Source organism: Equus przewalskii, chromosome X (genome assembly GCF_037783145.1).
Source record: "Equus przewalskii isolate Varuska chromosome X, EquPr2, whole genome shotgun sequence".
In the NCBI taxonomy this organism is placed as follows: Eukaryota; Metazoa; Chordata; class Mammalia; order Perissodactyla; family Equidae; genus Equus; species Equus przewalskii.
Window position 1 is genome coordinate 40,451,637 of NC_091863.1, and position 11,227 is coordinate 40,462,863.

The following is an 11,227-nucleotide window of genomic DNA, read 5'->3' on the forward strand; positions in this document are numbered from 1 at the left end:
GACTTCTCAACAAACAGAAGATGGTGGAGTGATCTTCAATTTGCTGATTGTTAACTTAGTATACTCTACTCAGGAAAAATATTTTTAAAAGAATGAGAGTAAAATAAAGACATTTTCACACAAACATTGAGATAGTTCTTCACCAGCAAATCTTCACTAAAGGAAATCAAAAGAGTGTATTGTAAGTAAAAAGTAGAAGGAAAATGATCCCAAGCAGAAGATCTGTGATGAATGAAAGAATAAAAAGTAAAGATGATGGTAAATGCCTGGACAAATTTAAATAAATATGGAAGTATAAAACAATAATAATCATTGCTAGGGAGGTTTGAAAGCAATCTAGACTTAAAATACCAGACAACAATAAGCATATGCATTGGGAGGGTCAATGGAGTTAAAATGTTCTAAGCTCTTGTCTTATCTGGAAGGAAGGTAAAGGATTTTAAAAAAAATTTTAGACTTTTGTAAGTTAATTATGTGTGTCATTATTTCTGAGGTAACCATAAATAAATACAGAGCGCATAACTTACACACTAGTAGAGGGGGAAAATGGAATAATAAAAAAAGACAATATAACTTCCTAGCCACTGAAGGGAAAAAAGGGGGGTAACCCCATCAATCAAATTGAAGGCAGGAAAAGAGAGAAGACGTAAAGAAGCATTGAAAAACTAGGGTAAATAGAAAGCACAAATTGAAATGGTGGAAACAAATCCAAATGCCATAGAACAATGATAATAATAAAACTCTCATGAATTAAACTCTCCAGTTAATAGTGTCAGACTGGATTTTGAAAAATCCAGCCATGTGCTCTTTAAAAGAGACATATCTAAAACAGAAAGTCACAGACTGGAAGTATTAAGGAGTGAAAAAAGCTATTCAGGAAAATCCTAACCGAAAAAAAGCTAGTGTAGCTCTGTTTATAACATAAAAAATTGATCATAAGGCCAAAATCATTATTAGTGATAGAGAACATCACTATATAATGATAAAAGGAACAGTTCAGTAGGAAGATGTAAAAATTCTAAATTCTATAATATTTAGTAACGTAGCTTCAAAATATATAAGGCAAAAATAGACTCATGAAGAGAAACTGACAAATTTATAATTGTAGTGGGAGATTTTAACATACCTTCCTTAGAGACTGTTAGATTAATCAGACAAAAATGTCAATCAGAACATGGGTTTGAACAGCACAACTATCAAGTTCAATCTAATCAATGGATGTGTGTGTGTGTTTGTGTATGTATGTATACTATCTCCATGCACCTAAGTTAATACATACACTTTCTTTTCAAGCACACTTGGGATAGCGACCACATTCTTGGCCATAAAGTAAGTCTCAATAAATACCACAGAATTGATTTCACTCAGACCACATTCCCTGATCACAGTGTAATTTTAGTTAGAAATAAAAAGCAACAACAACAACAAAAACATTTAAAAAGTTGTTTGGAATGTTTAAAAAACACTTTTAAATAGCTCATGGGTTAAAGGAAAATCATAGAGTAAATTAGAAAGTATTTAGAACGGAATGATAATATAGATATCAAAACTTATGAGATACAGCTAAAGCAGAACTTAAAGGGAACTGTATGGCTTTGAATGCTTTTTATTAGAAGAGAAGGCTAAAATTTAATGATATAAGCATTTAATTCAAGAAGTTAGAAAACCGACAACAAATTAAACCTAATAAAATCAGAACGAAAGGCATCATCTATGTAAATCGATTCATAAATCGATGAGCTAGAAAACAAGGATGCAATAGAGAAAATCAATAAAACCAAAACTTGGTTCTTTGAAAAGACAAACCTCTGGCAAGATTGAACAAGAAAACAAAAGAGAAGGAACAAAGTGAATAATATTAAGAATGAATAGAGGGACAAAACTATAGATACAATAAAGATTTTAAAATAATTTAAAAATACTACTGACAACTTTCTACCAATAAATATAAAATTGTAGATGGAGTGAACAATTTTCCAGAGAAAAACTTTGCAAAACTTATTTAAGAAGAAATAGAAAAACTAAAAAATATATAAATATTTTAAAAAATTGAAATGATAGTTAAAAATCTCCTCTCTCCTAGACAATATTAAAAAAAAAATTTCTAAGGTGAGATCCACCAAACCTACCTAATATAAACTGTTCCAGGAAATATAAAAGGAGGAAACACTTCCACATCATTGAATCCAACTGATGTATAATCTTTATGGATAATAACCAGTCCCACTTACAAACCTAGTTATGAAAATCCTAAAAATACTAGCAAACTGAATTAGCAGTGTCTGTAAAAAAGATAGGTCATGACCAAATTTTATTTTTCTCAAGAATGCAAGGATGGCTTAATATTGGAAAATCTATTGAGACTTTTGGTTGAAGATGGAGGACTGAATCCCACAATAGCTTTTCCTCCTTCCCAAGACCTCACTAAATTGATGGTGAAGGGATTTTAAAAAGTAACAAATCCACAAAGACAAGGAGAATGAGAGTATATAAGAGCAATAAAATTGGGGGATCTAGAAAGCAGCTCTGGTTTCAGTTCCAACATGTAAAAAACTTGGAAGTTATCACTCCCATCCTTACAACAAGAAAGCTGGGCCAACTGAAAACAGGCAATTTTCTTAGACCCATCAGAGAACTGAAGTCGCAGGGAAAACTGCCACCTTGAAATCTGGAGAGGCAGGCAGATGCAAAGAGATTCAGCACCCAAGATGTGCTTACCTGGAATAGAAATCAGTGGAAGCCATAGTGGTAAGACGACTTACTTAACTAGTAATTTTGACATATTGCTGGAAACTGAGTATGGACTGGAATATATACATACATATATAGTGTGTGTATATATGCATATATAGTGTCTATACACACAGAGAATATAGCATATATGGATATATTTATCTGTATCTGTATCTATGTATAGAAAGACATCCTGTTGATCCTGTTTCTCTGAAGAACCCTGATTAATACAAGGGCAGGAGAAATATTTGAATCAATTTGAAACAATAATGGACAAAACTGGTCCAAAATTAATTACATAAAACCACAGTTCCAGGAAGCTCAGAGAAAAACAAGCAAGATAAACACCAAATAAATAAATAAATAAAATTCAAAACGCCCACACCTAGGTATATGCAAACTTCAGAAAACCAAAGACAGAGAAAGTCTTGAAAGAAGACAGAGAAAGCAGATGGATGAATAACTGACTTAGCAGTCCCAAGAAAGTTGAATCCTAAAATGACAGTGGAACAAGTAGAGAGACAACCCAGTTTACACCATGAGATTTTCCAAACACTTAGGAATTGATGGCACCAAGGATCTCTGAAAGGAGGGGTGATGGTGAGACTAAAAGAAGGAGGCTTGGTTGAAAATTTGTTTAAGAAGTAGTTAGTACACAAAGAAAAGCCCAGGAGCAAATGATTTCACTAGTGAATTCTACCAAATGTATAAGAAGAATTTACAACAATCCTTCACAGCTCTCCTCAAAAATACTAGAGGGTGGAGCACTTCCAAACTCGTTCTATGAGGCCTGTATTACCCTCACACCAATGCCAGGCAAAAACATTACAAGAAAACTATAGACCAATTTACTTTCTGAAAATAGATGTGAAAATCCTCAACAAAATACTAGTAAACCAAGTCCAGCAGCATATTAAAAGGATTACACACCATGACAAAGTGGGATTTATGCCCCAGCACAAGGTTGGGTCCACATATGAAAATCAATCACTGTAATACATCATATTAATAGAATGAAGGAAAAAAACACATGATTACCTCACTAGATGCAGAAAAGGCATTTGACAAAACAAAACAAAACAAAACAAAAAAAACCCGAGCAGAAAATAACAGGAGTTGGCAAGGATGTGGAGAAATTGCAACCCTTGTACATTGCTGGGGGGAATGTAAAATGATGCATCTGCTTGGAAAAGAGTTTGGCAGTTCCTCAAAAAGTTAAACACAGAGTTACCATATAACCCAGCAATTCCACTCCTAGGAATATACCTAAGAAATATGAAAACACATGTTCACACAAAAACTTGTACATGAATGGTCATGGCAGCATTATTCACAATAGCCAAAATCTGGAAACAACCCAAATGACCCTAAACTGATTAATGGAAAAAGAAAATGTGGTGTATCTATACAATGGAATATTATTCAGTTATAAAAAGAATAAAGTACTGATACATGCTACAACATGGGTGAATCTTGAAAACATTATGCTAAGCGAAAGAAGACAGACACAAAAGGTCGCATATTGTGTAATATATTTATATGAAATGTCCAGGATAGGCAAACCCATAAGGCAGAAATTAGATTAGTGGCTGCGGGGGCAGGGGTGGTTAGGGGGAGTGGAGAATTGGAGTGACTGCTAATGGGTACAGAGTTTCCTTTGGGGGTAATGAAAATGTTCTGGAATTAAATATTGGTGATTGTTACACAGTCTTGTCAATATACTAAAACCCACCTAATTGTATGCTTTAAAAGGGTGAATTTTATAGTATGTGAATTGTATCTCAATTTTAAAATGTAAATTATAATAATAGAATGTTTCCTAAAGAGTTGTGAAGATTCAAATGCATGTATTTCTGGCACCATCATAGGTGTTCAATAAATTAAAGGTGCAATTCTTTCAGAAAAAAAAGAAGCAGCAGTTAGACCCCAGAACCTGCCCTCTCTCCCAGTCTTCAGCCATACAACTTCCTCTCCCTCCCACCTAAGCTGAGAAGACTGGAAATTTGTTCTTTGGAGAGGGTTAAAAAAAGGATTTCTAGATTAGGGGACACAAAACATAGATGAAGCTATCTTGAAAGCAGGGGGTTAGATGAAATTTTACAAAATGAATGACCTACCTAATTGCAAGGGAAGCTGCAAAAATGCTGTGTGCCCAGCTAGATTTGGGTGAGCAAAACTAACAATCTCTGTCACAAGGTCAAAGCTGACAAAGTCTCTCCCCTTGACCAAACTTGAGTCGGGCTCCTCTGAGTCCTCTTTTCAACTACACCTTGCCCTTGGACCCTGTCCTTTGCCTGCCTAGTCCAGTTGTAGCAAGAATCCTGCTACGTCAGTTTCGCAAGAATCCCCCTACCCTTGCTATCTGCTCCCCCTGGTTTGCCTTCAGTAAGAATCCTGTTGAAAACTGGTGCAGCCACTATGGAAAACACTATGGAGATTCCTCAAAAAATTAAAAATAGAACTACCATACGATCCAGCCATCCCACTACTGGGTATCTATCCAAAGAGCTTGAAGTCAGCAATCCCAAAAGTCCTATGCACCCCAATGTTCATTGCAGCATTATTTACAATAGCCAAGACATGGAAGCAACCTAAGTGCCCAGCAACAGACGAATGGATAAAGAAGATGTGGTACATATATACAATGGAATACTACTCAGCTGTAAAACAGAACAAAATCATTCCATTTGCAATAACATGGCTGGACCTTGAGGGAATTATGTTAAGTGAAATAAGCCAGCGAGAGAAGGATAATCTGTGTATGACTCCACTCATATGAGGAATTTAAAATTATGGACCAAGAACAGTTTAGTGGCTACCAGGGGAAAGGTGGGGTGGGGGGTGGGCACAAAGGGTGAAGTGGTGCACCTACAACATGACTGACAAACATTAATGTACAACTGAAATTACACAAGATTGTAACCTATCATTAACTCAATAATAAAAAAAAAGTCAAGTAAACAAACAAACAAAAAAAGAATCCTGTTGAGTTGGTTTAGCAAGAATTCCCCTACACTTGATGTCTCCTCTCAGTAATTTCCTACCCATTGACCCCTCATTCTGCTTGTTGGCTATGAATTCCCATTTATCCTTGTTGTATTCGGAGTTGAGCCCAATCTCTCTTCCCTGTTGTGATAGTCTTGACACCTAGGACAATAGTCCTGAATAAACTCTTCCTTATCATTTTAACAAGTGTCAGAACAATTCTTTTAACAATATCAAAATAAAATAACATGAGTTGGAAGTGGTTGCCTCTGGGGAGTGGGAAATGGGTGAAGGCTGGAGAGGAATGTTGCTTTTCATAAGAAATCTTGTAGCATTATTTGACTCTAACTCAATGCTTGTATAATTTTGATAAGACATAAAGCTAAATTGAAAGGTTATTTAAAAGAAATCTATAATAACTCATCACATTAACAAGCTAAAGAAAAACAATATTTACAAATACATTAAAAACTTTTAATAAAACATAATACCCATTCACGACTTTAAAAAGTTCTCAAAGTTAGAAGAATTTTCCTTAGCTTTGTAGAGTACCAAAAATCTACAGCAGACATCATACATGAAAATAAAATGTTAGAAGCAGTCCCTATAATGTTGGAAATGAGACTAGGATGCCTTTATCACACTATTTTACATTCACGTTGTGGGGGCAGGCGTCCTAACCAGTATAGTAAAATCAGGAGAAAAAGGTATGAGGATTGGAAAAGAAGAAACAAAATTTTCATTATTTAAAGACTATAAGATTAACTAGATAAACCACTTAGGGTTCCTCTAAAAGCAGACCCTTAGAATAGGATTTGGAGGTAAGTAGTTTATTTAAGAGTTGATTCAAAGAAGCACAAGTGAGGGAGTGAGAAAGTTACATGGGAAAGGGAGAAAGGCCAATACAAGATGTATTCATATGGGCGGGCCCGGTGGCGCAGCGGTGAAGTCCGCACGTTCCACTTCTCGGCGGCCCGGGGTTGGTCGGTTCGGATCCCGGGTGCGGACACGGCACCGCTTGGCATGCTGTGGTAGGCGTCCCACATATAAAGTAGAGGAAGATGGGCACAGGTGTTAGCTCAGGGCCAGGCTTCCTCAGCAAAAAAGAGGAGGACTGACAGTAGTTAGCTCAGGGCTAATCTTCCTCCAAAAAAAAAAAAAAAGATGTATTCATGAGCTGGTTAGCACTGTACATATCTGGAAATCGACTTCATTAGGAGTACCTGAAAAACTATATGGCACATGTGTCAGAATCATCCTCCTGAAGGACAGGGAGACAGGAGCATTTATCCACTGACTACCCCCACTCATTGGTTGACTAGTACTCCCAGAGGTGTTATCTCCCCAACAACCTTCCCAGAGTATATTAGCTAGCCTCTTGTATTGTTGAACACAGCCCTCAAGCACAGAAGCAGACTCATGTGCTTCAGGTGGGAAGCAGTCAGCTTGATGAAACTTTCTATGACAGCTATAGATGAACTCAGAGGTGGGCCAAGGGGTATGAGACAGGGCATCAACAGCACCCCATTCAAGAGAGTTTACAACAAACTATTAGAACAAATAAAAGCGAGTTCAGCCATGTTGCTAGAGACGAGTGTACAAAAATTGAGCATTCCTATATGCCAGCAACAACCCGTTAGAAAATGTTTTTTAAAAAGGTATTTCACAATAGCAACAAAATGTATAAGGTTCCTAGGAATATCTAGGCAAAGATGCAAAACTTAATATGGAATGTGGTAAAAATTTTCATTGTAAAACATAAATATGGCCTAAGTAAGTGGAGAAATACAGCATGTTCACGGATTTTAAGAAATGTCACTAATGAGAAATTTAATGCAAATCCAATAAAAATCCCAAAAGGTTTTTTCATCTAGCTGGAAAAACAAATTTAAAATTTATATGGAAAAACAAAGGGCCAATGACAGCCAAGATAATTTTGAAGGACAAGGTACAGGAGATAGATCAATAGAGCAGAATAGGAATCCAGGGAAAATAATCCACATATATATGGAAACTTGGTATTTGACATAGGTAGCATTAAAAATTAGTGGGGAAAGATAGATCACTCAATAAATCTGTTGGGACAATTGGCTACCCACATGAAAAAATTAAATTAAGACGGTAATTGACATCATACCCTGGAAAAAAACTCAGGCAAAGACCTATATGTGAAAAACAGAACTTTAAAACTTTCAGAAGAAAATATAGGAGAATATTATAACCTCAGGATTTCTTAAACAGAACATAAAAAGCAAAAAACATAAAGGAGAAGATTCCAGATGTAAACTGCAGCCAAAAAAACTTACTCGTTTTATGTATTGAAATTTGATCAGTCCCTTGAAGAATAAATTTTTATTTATTGCAAGAGCAAATTCTGCAATAATTAATGATTGGACAGCCTGTTAATTTTATGTCAAAAAGAAATTAAGAAATTTCAAATAGTTAAATAGGGACATAGGTTGACCTTTAATGCCAATATTGAGAGAGTGTATTAGTTAGACAATTTTAGGAAAGGCATTATATGCTTTTTGACCTAACAGTTGTATATATTATTTTACATAATAATCCAAGGCAGAATGACAAATATTTGATTCTATAATAATTTTATTCTCTGTAAGAGTTATTTGCATACAGAGCATTCATAACATTAAACAAAATGAATTTTAAGAATTATATTTAATTTTTAGTTGCTTGATTTCATTTAAACTATAAATCTTTTCAGAAAAAGCCTTATTTAAGAATTCCTCATATCTTGTGAAGATGAATTAAAAGCAAAATGTCCTCTTTTCCACCTCAAAATTTTAAGTGGTGGAAAAACTCCCAAATAATGTATAACAACGTTCATTTTAAATCATCTTTAGTTCGGATGTAATAAAGATGATAAAGAGTTCAAAGAAAAGAAAAAAGTTTTAGAGGAAAATGAGAAGCCCACAAAATATCTTATTCTTTCACTGATCTCAATCAAAAGTGAGTATTTAGTGCTGAAAATGTGCATTCTAGTGAGCATAGGAGGAGTCTAGCTACTGACGGTGCTGAGAAATTCATATTCCTACATTATGATGTCAAATTGTTAAAAGTTCATTAATAAAATTATAATCGTGGGGCCAGCCTGGTCGTGCAGTGGTTAAGTTCGTGCACTTGACTTTGGTAGCCTGGGGTTCGCCAGTTTGAATCCTGGGCAAAGACCTACACACCACTCATAAGGCCATGCTGTGGTGGAGTCCCACATACAAAATAGAGGAAGACTGGCACAGATGTTAGCTCAGTGACAATCTTCCTCAAGCAAAAAGAAGAAGATTGGCAATGGATGTTAGCTCAGGGGACAATCTTCCCCACAATATCTATCTATCTATCTATCTATCTATCTATCTATCTATCTATCTATCTAAAAATATATAATTGTAAATATGCTTACTGATAAAATTTCAGAATTATTCTTGTATTCCAGGAGTTTATTCTATGAAAATAATATTCAGCTTTGGCCTTGGCTCTGACTGAACACAAATGTCATTCATGTGTGTTCTATGTACCTCTATTATCCAGAATATAGAAATCATTCTTATCAATCAATAAGGATGCACAAGCCAATGGGAAAAATGAGCAACAGATATGAACAGGCAATTTACAGAAGAGGAAATCCAGATGGATGATATTCAATTTTACTAGCAATTAGGAAATGCAGGGGGCCGGCCAAGTGGCTGAGTCGTTAAGTTCATGTGCTTCACTTTGGTGGCCCAGGGTTTCACTGGGTCAGATCCTGGGCACGGACCTAGCACCATTCATCAGGCCATGCTGAGGCAGCATCCCACATAGCACAACTTGAAGGACCTACAACTAGAATATACAACTATGTACTGAGGGGCTTTGGGGAGAAGAAGAAGAAAAAAAAGAAGATTGGCAACTGATGTTAGCTCAGGTGCCAACCTTTAAGAAAAAAAAGGAAATGCAAATTAAACAATATTGAGACACCATTTTCATACTGATCAGATTGGGAATTTTAAAAAGTCTGAAAATACCAAGTTGGCATTAGCAAGGATGTTAGAGTACCTGGGATTTTCATATGCTATGGATTGGAGTATAAATTAGTGATACCACTTTAGAGAGCAGTTTGGAGAGTTTGTTTGTTTTGCTCACAATTTTTGAGAGCGTGTGGTACCAGCCAGCAACTGTGCTTCTAGGTATAAAGCCTAGAGAACTCTTGCACACAGCGTATTGCTTTTTATAGTAAAATTTCCACCAGTGAAGAAAGGGACGAATAAATGTTGATATATTAATACAATGGAATGCTTTATAGAAATGAAAATCAATTAACTTGATCTATATATAGCCACATGGATAAACCCCACAAACATAATATTGAGTAAAAAAAGAAAGAAGGAGTTTGGGAGTGATACGTGCAGTTTGATATTATTCATGTAGATTTTTAAAATATACCAAACAGCACTAAGTACTGTATTTTTATTTTTTTGAGGAAGATTAGCCCTAAGTTAACATCTGCCGCCAATCCTCTTTTTGCTGAGGAAGACTGACCTTGAGCTAACATGCGTGCCCATCTTCCTCTACTTTATATGTGGGACGCCTACCACAGCATGGCTTGACAAGCAGTGCCATGTCTGCACCCGGGATCTGAACCAGCGAACCCTGGGCCACCAAAGTGGAACATGTGCACTTAACTGCTGTGCCACCGGGCTGGCCCTGTAGGTACTGTTTTTAAGGACACATACATATAGTGAAAGTATAGAAACGTTCATAGGAAGAGTAGAGACTAATTTCAGAATAGTGGTTACCGTGGGGAAAGGAGAGAAGGGAATGTATCCGGAAGGAGTACAAAGGGGGCTTCGTCTGTATTTGTAACATTTTATTTCTTTAAAAAGAAAAAGAATTTATGTAAACATGCCAAAATAACAAAATGTAAGGTACATGAGTATTTGTTATATTGTTCTGTGCACTTTTTCATGTGTTTGAAATATTTCATAATAAAAGTGTGATTTATTACTCTAACCTGCCATAAGCAATGCCAAAAGACTGATAAGAAACTGTGAAAAATAGTTACAACTCATTTTTCTAAAATACAAAGAACTCCTACAAATCCATCTGAAAAAGACCACAATAAAAATATGGGCAAAGAATATTGACAGTTCACGGAAAAAGAAAACAAACGGCTCTTATGCATAAACAATTCTCAACCTCAGTCATAAGAAGAGAAATGCAAATTATGACTAAGTTGAGATGCCATATTTATAATATCAGGTTGGCAAGGATAAAAAAATGTCTGCTAACTCACCATAGTGGTGAGAATGTGAAGAGACAGACACTGTCATATGTTGTTGGTAGTTGTTAAACTGGTACAGCCTCTCTATAGAACAATTAATATCTATCAAAATTACAAATTCATATACTTATACTAAGCATTTCCACTTCTAGGAATTCATCCTACAGATATACTCACACACATGTAAAATGATGTATAAGGTTATTTACCACAACATTGGAGACAACCTAAATATCT